This window comes from Lichenostomus cassidix, chromosome 1Aa (genome assembly GCF_008360975.1).
Source record: "Lichenostomus cassidix isolate B80296 chromosome 1Aa, HeHo_3.0, whole genome shotgun sequence".
Taxonomy (NCBI): domain Eukaryota; kingdom Metazoa; phylum Chordata; class Aves; order Passeriformes; family Meliphagidae; genus Lichenostomus; species Lichenostomus cassidix.
This window is the reverse complement of record NC_139480.1, coordinates 20,535,016-20,550,757: the sequence shown is the minus strand read 5'-3', so window position 1 is coordinate 20,550,757 and position 15,742 is coordinate 20,535,016.

The window sequence follows — 15,742 nt, the reverse complement described above, 5'->3', positions numbered from 1 at the left end:
ATGAAGTGAACCAACGTAACCTCTACAAAGCTGGCAGACCTAGGCCTCCTCTTAACTCACAAATTTAATATGAATTTTAAATAAAGTTAGCATAGGCTAACATACAGAAGACAACAGTGGCCTTTTCTTTGATTAGTAATAGTCACAATGCATTTTTGTGGTTTTCTTTCTCATCAGACACTGAAGAATCCTGTGCCGTTTTTAATGGATTATTATAATTGAAAGCTTTGTGGTGAAGAAAAAAGGAAATCTTGCATGGCTAAAGATGATGCAACATGAAAATATATCAGAATTTTGTCCTCAGTTCTATAGTGAAATATGCAAGCTGCAATAGTTTCACTGCAGGAATTGCAATTACAGTTATGGGGTTTTTTCTTTAATGAAATCTTTTCCCAATAAATTCAATCAGTAACCTGGTTTAGCTCAAATATTTGCCATGTAGCGTGTTATACCTACTGTAAATTTGCTTTTTCTTCTGTCTGAGGGAGATGCAAAATGTGTTAAAAATTTAGATAAGTTCATTTTAATTTCACCTGCAGAGAAATCATCTGGGTGTTCTTTAGTGACACAGACTAGTGATAATTGGGCTTCTGATGTCTCCTCTAGGCCTCCTGTCCTGCTCAGCTGTGTTCAGCATATATTATGATGCACAGAAGCATGAGCATTCTGATAGCAGCCAGCAGACTCCTGAAGTTTGATATGGCTTTCTCTCTTTTCTGCTGTGGACATCACAGTCATGAAACAGAAATAACGCATGCAGAGGTGTCCAGAGAGAAAGAGTACTAATACATTGTACACAAGGGTTTTCCTTTTCTGACCTGCATTTTTATGGAATTTCTGGTGAAAATATAAACTAGGAATGAAATCATATAGGGCCTGAGGTTTTGCAAATACAGGAACAATATGTAAGATAAAATAGTAGCATGGAGATCAGTGCTAGTCCCCTTATCTGACTCAAACACCATAGGTCCTTACTAATCAAAATATAGAGTAGAATTCTGCATGGAGACAGAGTGAGAAGATGGAAGTCAGTCCTCTACACTGCATAGGTTTGCAGTAGCAAAAGTCAACTCTACTTTGCAAGTTAAGACAGCATCTTTGTCTAAATTAACTCATATTCTAGTACTGTATATTACTCATCACAGTTGGAAAGGAGAATATTCTTTACTGGTCTTTTAGTAGACTGATATGGAGGCTTCCTTTTGGTGGTTACAGTGCATGGCTGCAACGTCAACCCTAACTTCCTCAACTGCTGGAGAAACAAAATCAGCGTCTCACAGTGTTCCTGAGTCTAATATTCATTGGAGCTTAGAAAATAGTACAGGGCTCCACATCAGATTTTATTTCCCTCAGAAATCCACATAATTCTCCCACGTAGCTGGGGCACAGTAGTTTATTGTGGGCGATTGTGATTATTTTCCTCTTTTGACTTATTTTTTTATTCTGTTTACCTTCTGCACTTTTGAGTGATAAGGTGGGATATGTATGGCCCAAAACTGAGCTTAGACCCTTAAAGAAAGAGATGAGTAGCTACCTATGAGTAAAAACAGATTAGATTACCACAAACAAATGAGAAAATGCCTGGGTGGTTTTAGAGGTAAGGTGGTTGCCAGTAGTAAGAAGGAATGTAAATTGAAGACATCCATACTTAAGAGAACCTTGGGACCCCTACAGTTATGTTTTATATTTCCTGCAAAACTCTGGAGTCAGCCAAGAGCTGCTGGTGTACTTGCCTCTTAGGCCATGACTCCTCAGCTGAGACGAGGCTAACAGCTCACAGTCCTACTGGGTGATGTCTGAGTTTTGAAAGCAGCCCCTCCCATTCTGAGGGGCTTGGAACCTTCCAGCACGGCAGAAACCAGCAGGCACCACCCTTCCCTGTGCCTCCTGGCTGCAGACATCAACAGGAAGCTGTGCTGTTATAAATAAGTAATATCTTTTCTCCTTGAAAGTGGTGTTCAAAGCACTCTAAAGATCTGTTAAGGCTGTGTAAGACAGCAGCAGGTCTGTCTTCTGCTGAGCACTAAAATGTTCTTTCAACAAAATGCCAGGGCTTTTGTTTTCTGATTGTAACTCTAGCATTTATTTATTTATTTATTGCATTCTGATTTCTTTGAGGGATGTGCCATTGTCAGAAATAGAGCAAATCTGTGGGCTGGCCCTGAGTTCCTGCTAGCCAGAGAGCACAAGCTCATGCTATACCTGGCCAACTTGTTGATGAAGTGCAATTTATCTTCTTCAGTTTAGCTTCTTTATTTTCTGGCATGAAATTCCTCTGTGTGGATGTTTTCTTTGTCTCCTTGCCAAATCTGTGGCTAGTTACAATTACACATTTACTGACAAATTAATATTTTCTCTTGGCATCAGCCTTATGTTTATTTTGTTCATATATGCAACACTTTATTTGCAGCATCTGTGTCTTTCTAATCTGTTTATCTTCAGAATAAAGCCCCTCTCTCAAAGAGATATGAAGAGAATGGAAAGCTAATACGAGCTAAATTATATTATACAAGTATTTTTAATATGCATAATGAACAGTAGAGTTAATCCTTCATAACTCTTTTCTATTTAATAAAAATGATAACACTCTCCTCTCTGATTGATCTTTATTAGTCTTTTTTCAAAGAGTTCAAATCTCTTACAAATGCAAAGAAAAGAACATTAGACCAATATAGTCTTGGATAATTCTTTATAATTATTTTTCTCCCTAATTTTCTTTTTTTAAAAATTATTTTCTATCTTCTAGCAGTTTCTTTTACAGGTCCTGGGAAGTTGCATTAAGGGTATTATTATTTCATCTCCTTTAAGATATAATTGCTTGATACACCATGAAATAATTCCCTGAAGCTTCTATGTTTAACTTGTCTTTATTATGCTTCAGTAATAAAAATGAAATAAATAAAATGGAAAAGAGATGCTAAATTTCAGTAGGTGGACCTATTACATTGTTTGTGAAGGATGTAGGAGAGTTTGTGTGATTCCAGACATGCATAGAGGTGTTGCTCTTCAATGACTATTCAGGACATCTGTTTATTTGTCTTTTTGGCTGGGGTGATATTTTTATCCTCTTCCATCTTTGCTCCTGAATGTTGAGAGCTCTAAACATCCTCTTCACAGCACCTCAGAAAGAGAGGTGGGATATGGTGATACAAAACTTCACAGTAATGTGACACCTAACCAAATCAGTCTCTCTCTAGGATTTCACACTGGTTTAATCAAAGATACACAAATTAGAAGTTGTCTATTACTGAAGAAAGCCATAGTATTGGAGTTCTACAAAATATGATAATTCCATTTTTTAATCCTTCATGCAATAGCTTTTCCTGTCTAGTTAGGACACTCACATATCTGCTTTTAGGACTCTAAGTAGCCAGAGTGACCCCTAAATGCCACACAAGAATCTGGGAAAGCCTGTTATGTGTGAAACTGAAAGCCAATCCTGTTTGCTTTGTTTGATTTGTTTAGCCTGTTTATTCTATAGGGGAACTCATTCTACATTGGCTGCAGCAGGCTTGTGAAAGTATCTGTAAAGGCAAAAAAGGGTTGTGTTAAACATGTAACTCCATGTTTATTATTTTAATCTATAATTGCTTGTTGATTGTACCTGGGGAATACATAAATCCCAGTGTCTTAGTACCTACGTGTGATGGGCTGTTGCTTCACAGTTCTGGATGGAGTACAGCACAGGGACAGAATTTCTCCTTCAGAAGATTGCTTTGAAGATGTTTCCTCTTTCCAGGCACAGCATCAGCTCTGCCCTGCCACCTTAACAGCTCCATAAAGATGAATCAGTATGAGTAGTGGATTAAACAACTTTATTATGGGAAAATAAAGAGAATCGACATTACCACAGTCATTTTCAAATTTAGAAGCAAAGATGATTTAGAACTTATATGAGATGTTAAGACACAGCACAATATTTTATGAAGATAATTTGCATGAAAAAATGATGTATGTAATAAGTTGAGAGCTTGCTGTTCCCTCTACCTCTGAAAATATTTTTATATATAGCTAAAGACACATAAAATGAAATGTGATTTATGAAAAAGTCAGTATCATTATCTCTTTCTTTTTTTATATTGTAGCAACATAATTTTCCCTGAAACTAGGTTTCTCTTGCATTTGGCATTTTTTAGGTATGCTATAAAATGTCCTCTTTCCTGATTTTTAGCCATGTGACTACCTAAACTCCCCCACTCTTCTGACTGTATTTACAGCTAAATGATTGAAATTTCACTGTGATGTATTTATTTTGGTCCATTATTTGAATTACAACTAATATAAAGCATATCCCTCTGGACCCAGGTGGCTCCACAGTAAGTAACAGACACCATTCAAGCCATATTGCAAGAGAGAATGCCTCTGTCCAGGACAATTGAAACAGGCTGGAGGGCAGCAGGGAGAAGCCCTACAGCAGGGCAGCTTCAAGCAAGGAATGATGGCCACGTCATAGAGTGTGCCAGATATTCTAGTCATCAAGTCAGGCTGACCTTTCTGATATGTTTTCTTAAGCAGAATTCTCTTTAGAGGGGCAAATAATGCTATCACATTTTTTATGGGGAAAAATTGAAACAGGGAAAATTAAATACATTCCTGTGATCGCCCAACAGAGAAAAGACTGGAATCTAGTTTTCCTTACCATGATCTTTCTTACATGCTGCATGTACTCTGGGCCTTAGTTTTTATTAGAACAATATGTCTTTTCTTCATTACACCAGTATTTTCCAGATGATTACACACTTCACTGATATTCAGTTTTCAGACCTTCATAGCCTCCTGAAACCAAAACAAATTTCTTTTGAAAGAGAAAATGACCAATATCTGACAGAAATTTCCTTACATACTATCCCTTTTCTTTAAACACACTTGTTTAAATGGAAAGATTTTAAGTACACAAAAGAATGTGTGTATTTTTCTCTCCATCTTTGATGTACACAGGAATAACCAAGTCAGTCTTACTCAGATTCATTTTCATGAAGCTTCCTGGTGGGTGAAAACCGAATGAATGACTTTACTGCTTGGATTTTGAAAACCTTAGTCTAAATTTGTTTTCCTTATCACCTGTTTATCTGCAATAAAGTAATAGGTCTAAATATGATTTTAGAGGTGTCACTGGGAAAGAGATGATTTTATAAAGTAAATCCATACTAAGTACAGCTTCAGAGATGAACTAATATAAAGGTAAGAAAACTATAGGGAAGAGAATCTGATGAATTATATATAATATATATTATAATTTTCTCCTCTCTCTTTTGCTAATATTATTTCAGAATGAATATTCAGTAATTATTTCACTGAAGCACACTTTTCATGCTATTTGTTAGAATGTGAAATTAATTACTAATGATGAAATGGCTATAAAATAAAAGAATATTCCTATTTCATTGCTTGTTTTTGCATTTCCTGCCAGAGGAAATATCACAAAAATCCCATCTCAAACTTTAAAAGACTTAACCTTTATTTTGAGAGTTATTACACAGAATCAGCATTTCAGAGATATCTGAAGAACTGATTCCACAGTCAGATCTCTCTCCATTTTCCTGTGATTTCTTTTCACATAGAGATGATTAAAAATATGGAAGTTGATTCTTTAGTCACCATTTCAGTTATTCTTTACGTAAAGACTTTTTACTACAGAAAATCTTCAACCTGTTAATGCAACTATTCTATTCATAAATACTCCAAAGAAGGGCAATTAATCTCCTAAATTGCTTTTTCTTCAGATCTGTCATGCTGTAACACCAAGCAGATGTGCCACTGTTGGTAGAACATGGGAGAAAAGCCTTGAGATTTAGCTTACATTTCCTCCAACACACCCTCTTTAAAAAAAAGCAAAACAAGTGAGGGTAATCTCCTTAGTAATAAAATCAATGATGAGATGAGTGCTAAGAATTATAAAGTGCAAGATGCTATCTTCATCCTTTGGCATTGACTACCTTTTCTAAATATTGAGCTACTGGTAAGGTAGGCAGACAAAATGTGAAAGAATATACTTCTTAGGTTTATTCAGCTCTTTCTGAAAAGTTGAAATAAATTTTCAGGTTTTTTTTTTTGCTTCTACAGTTACTTCCCTTCTTCAGGATTGTTCTAATATGTCACCCTTTTATTTTAATTTGATAATGAGTAAGTTTCCGGACAAAAGGTTAGAAATCAAGGTTAACAAGTAACAAATTACTCTCAAATCAAAATGTCACAAAGTCTCTATGGAATGCAGCTGCAGACATTGGTTATTCAGGATCAATTTTTCATTAAATTCTGCAAATGATTTTAAGCCTTTCTTCATCTATGATGAATTGTTCTTTATCAGCTGCCAGAAGATGGAGCTCTTCTAATAAACCATGATGCTGTTATTTGAAAAAAGCAGAAAAATTGCATAGAAAACCTTTAGAAATTTCCATTCATTACTAACTAAGGCTTAGTTAAATACATTTTAAAGCAGGTAAAATTGTATTCTGCTTTAAATCTGAAAAACAGCTTGGTGCATTAATTATATTTTCAGATTTTTTTAGTTTTAGCCTTATATTTTAAACTCTCTTTTTCTTCCATCTTCTGAATTTTCCAGACATTCCTCAATAGGTCAGAAGTTGCTCTTTGGTTAAGACATATGGACTTGAGAGGGTGTAAAGTAAGTAAAAAATTGACTCCAGGTCCTTTTGCTGTGTTGCTGGTTTCAGTGGTGTGAGGCTGCAGTGGCAGGCAGGGTAGCTGGGCTCTGCAGAGCTCCATGGCTGTCAGACCAAACATCTTTCACTGACACCTCTGACAACTGCTAAGCAGGTGGGCTTCACTTCTGCCAACAATAAGCCACGTCAGAGAGATGACAGTGGAAGGCTGTATAAACATGCCTGTGAAGGTATCTCTTCATCTCTCCTGCTGTATTGACCATGGGGGAAAGACAGATAATGAGGTTAGACTAGATGTTGAACTTTAGGACAGGTAAAGCTAGCCAGAATGAATCCAGAAGTCTTATTAACAGAATTTGTGAAGACAAGATCGAATCTGTATTCACAGCATTGAGTCAGACTTCTTTAATATAAGCTGTGATTCACACTTCTTTAGTATAAGCTGCAACCACAACAGAGTACAAGCACAAAGTTCAAATTAAAGAGAGTCAGCTATGTAGCTTGGAAAGAATAGTGAAAAAAATTGTTGTTATTTTATATCCAATACCATATCTTAGCTTTCCACTTAAAATTGAATAACCTTTCCACAAGTGTCAAGCCTGGATGGAGAAAATATAAAATACAGATTATGTTACTTTAGACAATTTTTCCTACTGTTTTTGAGAGTTAATGAATAATATACTGAAGAATTTTCACATTGACACAGCATTTGAAATGTAGACCTCCAAATGTTGCTTGGTATGACAGGATGGTCTTTTTATCTATTTTAAGAAAACTTATTTTGTCTGTACAGAAATTAAACAGTTTGTGTGATCAGTCTGTCAATAGCTTTCACTGGATTTGTCAATCAGGCTGGATTACATTGGGAAGTCACTTTAGGTCTGAATTGCAAAGCTGATACTTGTGTGTTTGTATGAGTGTATGTATTTTCACCACTCTTCTGATTCTGAGAAAAGTTTGCTTCTAATGGAGATTAGTGATATAATAAATGCTTTTGCATTCTAGCCTGGTGGCAGTCACAATCCAGCAAGTCCACTCTGTGGGTTATTCACTTTGCAAAGCCTTTGCCATGGTAGACAATAGCAGTTTTGCCCTACGACATCTTCTCTTTGTATCATGCTTCTCTGGATGTCCTTAAAAGCTTGCACAGCTGTACTGTACACTAGGGGTAAAGGCTGGAGATTCACTTGGCACCTTTGCTCCCTCTCAAGCCATTGAACAGAGAAAAGTTATCTGCTAGCGTTAAGAACTGGGAACAGTCAGAGACGAAGTTACAGCACTGAATGCAGAGCTGAACTACTGTCTCTGTGTATTGATTTTTTGAGAGTTTATGCGCCACAATTCAAGCCAAAAGTTCTGATAACCCTCCTGAAATCCACATGCACTTTTCAAGTGTACTCTCTGTCACACACCCTGAACCTATACAGTGGTTATAGGTTTCATCTTTGCTCTGATGAATACTATTTTCTGATATAGTAAAAAAGAAAGTCCACACTTGCAGTCCAGATTTTGAAATTAATTTAGAAAGACATCCTAAGGGAAATAATTTTTATTTTCTCTCTTTTTAGGAAATTTTTTTACAGTCAGCTTCAAGATATCCATTATCTTTGGATCTTTCTATGGGTTTCTCTGATGAGCACTGAAAGGATCACCTGTAGTATGAAGAGAATACTTACTTGACAGTAAATGGCCCTAATGGACACATGCCAGAGGATTCAGCAGGACTGCATGGTGACATCCATAAATGATGGTGCATAATGATGACAGAGAGAGTGCATATATTATTATTTGAGGCTTTTATTACTTATGGCTTTCATATTTGTGCTGACACATCCTCTTGCAGTGTCTTAAACAATGTTATATCAAACTCACACGGTGTAGCACCATACTTTTGCCCAGAATAGAAATATCTTGCAGAATGAACAACAGGTGGAGGGATATTTTGGCAGGGGTTGGGTTGCAGCAAAAGTGCTGTAGCACTTTTCTTGTGCATCTCTCCCACTTCATGAATGTTGTAATTGCCTCTCATAAAAATAAAACCCACCCTTGCATTCAATGTAACTACTAGATTTCACTATTTCTTTTCTTAATTTCCTTTGCTCATTTGAAGAAATGATAATGCAATTGAAGGCTACTCAAATCCAGAGGGAAATTAAAAGCAACTTTTGATACTGACCTTGTAAATGGTACTTTTAGATTGAAACTGATGCTTTTCCATCAATTAAATCTGATTTTAGAACTAGCTTTTCTTTCTTACTGATTATGAGAAAGACCATATGTAAAATAAATTAACAAATTAAGCAGCAAAACTTGGCGGAGAATAGAGAAACAAGGCATTGTATTTCTAAGGTCTTCTTTACATATGCCAGTTGTACAACTGTGACCATAGTGGTAAAAGTGTGCCATCAGCTAAGTGTGCACCGAACTCACCAAAAAGGAGTAATTCTTTTACAGGAATGCATTTTTTCTGATATAGATGTTTGCAAAAAAGGAATTGTGTTACTTTTAGTCATGTAAGTATTTCCATTTTTAAGCAAAGTTCTATCCCCAACTAAAGTAGTTAAAACAGTAGCAAATCTATAGTTCAATTAGGACCACTATTTTTCTGCTACAGTGTTGTCCGATGTTCCTTAAAATTTTCAGTGATATTTTTCAGGAGGAATATATTTCAGTTGATGATGATCTGCAAGATTTTGTTGAAACCATAACCAAAATCAAAATGGATGTGTTTTTTCAGAGTATGGGGGATTCCGTGTCAGATGTAGTTATAGAAAAAAAAATTATTCTTATATTAAGCAAGGCTATTGGTTAGAATGTGGAATATTAATTTCTCTCAAATGTTTAGAAGGTAATTCTGTTTTGGCAGGTCTCCTTTTACTGTTTTGGAGGAAGGCTTCAAACTAAGGAAACTAGTGGAATAGTTACTTCCACAAAACCTAGTGGCAAAGGAAGTACCTAACTAGGTAGTTATATAGGTGATATACAAGATAACTCATATTTCTGTTTAGTACATCTTGGGCAATAATAGAAGAAATGTAGGAAGATAGCCGCCCTTTGGGGAAGAAATGATACATCAAATCATTAATTGTAGATCCTTTTACTATAGCTCAAGGCATTTATAATGCATGTACCTTCTTCTGACTTGTAGAAGAGATATGGTCTGTGTTGCTTTACAACTTGTAGTAGCCTATAAAAGGCAAGAGCTAGGCTGCCATAAGGCTAGAAGAGTAACCTAAAAAAGGCTGTAAAGGTCTGGGAGTAAGCTTACATTTTTATTACAAGATGGTAACACCATTACAGGTGCATTCCAGGCTGTTTGATATTTCCTTTAATTATGCTCACATTTTTAGACCCTCTAGTACCTAAAACATGCAATATATTTAGTTAATATTAAAAAAAACCAAAAAAAACAGAAGATATGAGGAGTCAGAACTGGATTGATTTTGGAGGCTTATTTGTTGCTATGAGCAGAGATTAGAGCTCAAAGAAGAGTGACTCATGATGTCTGTGCTCATTGCAGCATGACTGACAGTTTGCAAGGGAAGACAGACATCCGTCTATTCGTCTGGGAAGTTAGCAGGAAAAGGCTGTATTTTAGAAAAGGATGCATCCATTTTTCCAGTATTGGTGGGCACTAATACACTCTGTACACTGAAACCAATGCTTTCCCCAATGTGAGATCCTTTTGCATTGATGTGTGTCCTGAATGCACCCTTCTCCTTAACTTTGGCCTTGATATAGAGCCTACTCTGAGCAATGTAAAAACTCATTGAGTTTGGTGGAATATGAATCTGATTATAAGGTGCATTTCTGGGTTTTTGCAACAAAATGGCTTTTGGGTCCTTAGTAGGAGATGTATAGATGGATATTGACACTCATTTAATCTTCTCTTTTCAAAGAACTTCTCCTTGAATTGCTCAATTTCCAGTAAACCATCTCTAAAAGACTTCAGATTCCTCTTATATTATGAAGTGCCTTTAGATTTAGTTGCTTAAATTTGAAGTGGAAAACTGCAGCAATCTACAATAGAATTGTTAAAAATTGTTCTGGTTGGTTTCAGCACAAGTCCATTATCTTCCTGCAGGAGATAATGGAATATATTTCCTTTATCTTGTTTTTCACCCTTTAGTTACATGTTTATAGACAAACAGACATTGTATTTATTTGATTGTGTTATGTTGTGAACTACTACAGAAAAAACAGAACAAAATATAAAAAAAACAGACCAAAACAACACTTTTCTATGTCTAAGACTGTGGGTCTGCCTCATTCAGCCAAAATTTCACTGGATTTACCATGGACTTTAGCTGGTTACCTTGAGATCATATTCAGGCACAAGTAACATGACTCTTCCTTTCCAGTACAGCACACTTTTATTTTTCTCATTTTCTTTTGTTTAGTTTTCATATTTTTGAGACCTCAGCTAATGAAGATACTTCTATCTGCCAAAAAGAAGCTGGATATTCCAGTAGATTTAAGCATTTCAGCAGATAGTCTTAATTTTACAGTGTGATTGTACCTTGATTAATGGTTTGATTTTCCTAAATTTGATTCTGAACCATGGAAAATCTTTCTATTGTGGAAGATGTGCTGGGGGCTAATATTGCAAAAATGGAACAAGTCTATTTTATTCCAGCACAATGAGTGGAGGATATTTCTTCTTTTTGGAGGATGTGTAATAAAAAGGTGAGACATTCAAGGGAGCAGAATTACTTGGAAAACCTGAGTTTCATACAGCTGTAAGCTACAGAAGAAAATGGTGCTTGACTACAGTGCCTGATGCAGAGTTTTTAGAACATGAAGGCATATATAATTTAGCAGTGACAGCAGTAATGGTAGGAGAAAGAATTTTACTTCAAAGAAAGAAGGAACAGAGGGAGGGAGAGGTTTTAACAAACCTGGGAGCTCTTTCTGGCAACAGTGCCTTTCAAGATTCAAATGCAGAAGGCCAGAGTCTTCTATTGATTGCTGACTGATCTGTATTTTTGATTCTGTCAAAGTTAGTGTATATGCAGCTTTTAAATTTAACTGCCTTTAACTTTAAAGGAATAAAGCCTCTGATGAATTTTCTCAAAAAATTCCTTTTCAAGGAAAAAAAGTAACACACACAGAGAACAAAATCTTAATGCATTAATACCTTTTCTTGTCCCTGGAGGTTTAGAACAGACAACTTAACTACCTAGAATTTCCTTTTATCCACATGGCAGTCACCTCCCTGTAAACATCTGTCTCCTCCATAGTCAGAGGCCTGAACATGCTCTAGGATAGTTTTCCCTTAGCTGCTTTGATCTGCAAGACAGATGATGCAGAAGAATATTTAGAGCAAAGAATCACCACCATGGGAGCTTTAACAATCCGTCAACAGTCATAAATTAACAAGCCTGTGTGTCAAACAGGAGCAGAAAGCATCACTGTTCTGTCTTTCCAAGGTGAGGTTGGTCTCCTTATATCCCAAGGGAATCACAGCATTTGCCAGGAATCCCTGAGTCATCCTTTCTTACATGGTTAAAACTCCACTGGTCTTTAGGTGTCCCACATCAGCTGGAAGCATTTTCAGGAGAAGTTGCCTGAATGTTTATTATATCCCATAGGTTATGAATGAAACAAGCCAGCATGCAAGGAAGCAAGCAAGCAAGCAAGAAAGAAAAAGAAAAAGAAAGAAAAAGAAAAAGAAAGAAAAAAAAAAGAAAAAGAAAGAAAGAAAAAGAAAGAAAATCTGTTCTGGTTCTGTTTAGGACAGAACTTTCAGTAGAGCAGGATTTAATTGCTTTCTTTGCTGAAATAGGAATAACATTATCAAAAACATTTAAATCACTGTAAGATATGCTGAATATGTTGCATATTCATCTTGAACTCATCCATGAGGTAGCAATAAAAGCTGAGATTCTAGCCTGAATTCTCTTTCAGTCTTTTTTCATAAGGATCATTTTGTGGGATGAGAATCAGCAGGTTTCTAGATTATTCACTGCATATATTTTGAACATTCCTGTTCCCTTTGAGGATCGTACTTCTAGAAATAATGACCCTATAGATATGATTTGCAAAACAACAACTAGTCTCAATGGAATTTCCTATCCATTTTAGCATATCAATTTTATGTGACGCTGAGAATCTGGATTATGATGCACTGCCTTAGTAAAATAAGACCTTTTATGAAAGGTAGCAAAATGAGGGGAGGTAAAGTTGGGAAAGGAAATTTCAGCAATGTTCAAGTTTATATTTTTCTCCAGCTATTAATTAAATGTAGGAACTTCCTTTGAAAGACCCCTGCCAGCCTTACTGAATGGAGTAATAATGAAGTAATTTTTGTCTTGAGAAGGCTTTTGTTTTCAACAGCTGTGTATTCTTGTTAGCATTGGCAATCTCTGTTACAAAACAAACCCACATGCAGCTGTATTTCTGACACTCTGTGGGGTTAATATACACTATTATGTGGTAAGCACTTCTAATGTAAAACACTGTTATTATGTAGTAACTATTAAAAGTCAGTTGACACTGAGTTATAAAAGTATGAGAAAATAATTACATTGATTTTCTAAGTACAAAGAATTATTGCCATGCCTCATATGTCTGTTAATAAAACTTATACTATAAAATTATACTATATTGTATATTATGTTTAATTGTATAAATATAAGCTTTGAAAACTTATGTTGGTGATGGTAACAACAGTTCCAGAAGCAAAATCTTTAGCTTTTTGGATTATTCTATACAATTTTGAAATGATTATACTAGTTGTGTGGGTTGACAGAGGCAAGCACCAAAAACTACCACAAAACCATGGCTAAAATGAAAAGAGTAAATTCATTTAATTACCTCACCAACTGGAGGATCCCAAAGCAAGACCCAGGTGGAGACACACAAATGGGAGCACTGGCACCATCATGCTCAGCCAATCCTAGCAGTTGGCAAGGCTGCTCTTTGCATGTGTTTGTTAAGGACATGTGCAGCCCACGTGTGATCTCCCCTGTGCTTTTGTATGATCTCTGAGTGTTGATCTTCTCTCTGCCAAGACTGGGAGCTCAAGCAGGTTTGAGTGCCTCCAAGTGTCTGTAAACACCTCTGTTATCTCTACACAGAACTTCTACTTCTCAGACAGAGAAGGCAAAATATGTATGTGTCTTTCCAAATTGTCATGCTCCAGGCCTTGGCATCCCCAGCTGCAAGGTCATGTGAGCCAATCTACCATCCTCTTCACCATTCTTCTGCTTCTAACTGGTTCTTTCCTCTCAACAATGTTTATTGCAAAGGAACTTACCACAGAGTGCTAGCGGGTTAGCATCCAAGTGTCTCCAATTTGGAGACAAGGATGTCATGTGTCAAACACTGTGCAGAAGTCTAAGTAGACTATGTCAGTTGCTCTGCCTGATCCACCAATGCTCTAGTCCCATATTAGAAAACCTCCAAATTTTTTTGGCATGATTTGCCCTTTATAAAACCTTGTTGGCTGTTATCAATCAATTTGATCATATAAATATGATATTCTATAAGAGGCAACATCAAAAAAGGAAATTTTCCATATTTTAGAAGACATTTTCTGTAGCATTTAGAGCAGGAAGTAAACAAAGTAAACATAAGTTGTAGTGGGTTTGGGTTTGGTCATTTATCTTTTTTTCCTTTTGGCTGTAAGAGTACATTCAGCCTAAAAGTTAGATTAAGTGGCTTTTTTAAAAAAGGACACTATAAAAATGCATCAACAAGCCAATTTTTCTCATAAAAGTCCTCAGGATTTGACCAGTGAAAAATAATTTGACCACTGAAACATAATCTAGAAATTGGTAATTACTCATTGGTAAAATCTTTATTTGTTAGGGTTATTGAATGCTTTGTGATAGTCTAATGGGAGCAGTTGGCTCCCATTGAAGAGATCTCTAAACTCTTGCAGCCTCATGCAGCAACATTGGTCAGGGGATCTCCATCACCCTGAAACTGGGTTTGGTTATCCGGGTCTGACTTCTGGTTTGCTGACCATATTTCCTTATCCTGTGGTGCTTAGACATAACTTCCTTGTTTGACTGGAACAGGCTGTGAGATTGCAAAGGCCCAGCAAAACTGATGCTAATTTACACTAAGTTTTGATGTAGCTAAGAAATGAGTGAAAGGGAAACTTTGAGCACATGTATGGAAGACACAGAAAGCACACACACAGTGGGATTTCCCAGGACATTTATTCCTTCAGTGAGAAGCCAGTTCTAGAAAAGGGGTGCTTAAATAGTGAGATACTCATGGTGGAGGTTATTGCATGCATTCAGTTTCCTTTCAAGTGTTAATTAGAAAGTTCATGCAAGAGACTATTTACTTTAAAAGTCATCACAGAAGTTGTAGGGATGATGAAAATGATATCCTATTATCAGAAAGCATTATTTAAAATTTTGTAATTTTCATTACAATATATTCAAAAATAGCAAGCTAAGATTCATTTTAGGGTGAAAGCAATAGCAGATTGATAAAAACAGGTAAGATACCCAAACCCCCCAGGTCATTCCTAGGGAATAATTACATCAGCCTTGTCTGTATAAAAGCATAATCTGCAGCAGTACAGCAATACATAAACTCTTCTTGGAGCCTGAGAACTAAAAGTATCTGAGGGATTACTCATCTATACTTTTTTTTTTCTTGTTTTAAAATGATACTTTTGGACCCACTATATAATGAGGGCAGTGGCTATGAAATAATGCAATACATATGTGTCCAGGTGGCGCAGATTATTACCAATTTCCTGTTTTCTCCTTATGTGTCATGTGTTGCTCCATTGGCTTCAGCTGTACAGTAAAAGAAAGTCTATCTTTTAATTTCTTGCTCTGTTATTATTCTTTCAGTCCTTCTGCCTCTGCTCTCACAGTCTGAAAAGAATAGCATTTTCTTTTGTTCAGTTAAGCATGAAGTCATAGAAGCAACACTTCAGTAGGGAGAGACTTACACTGATAGCAAGAAAATTTCAAAAGGTCTGGAAACTTGTCTTTTTGTCACCAAAATCCGTAAGAGTTTTATCATTAACTTCAAGAGGAGTGGATTCAAAAATGAATGCTTTCAAAAATCCCTCAGCAAAAACTAGCTCTTTCTTCCCATTTTGCCTGCTGTATTTCTCTCCATACTTACTTCCAACTCCTTCAATGAGT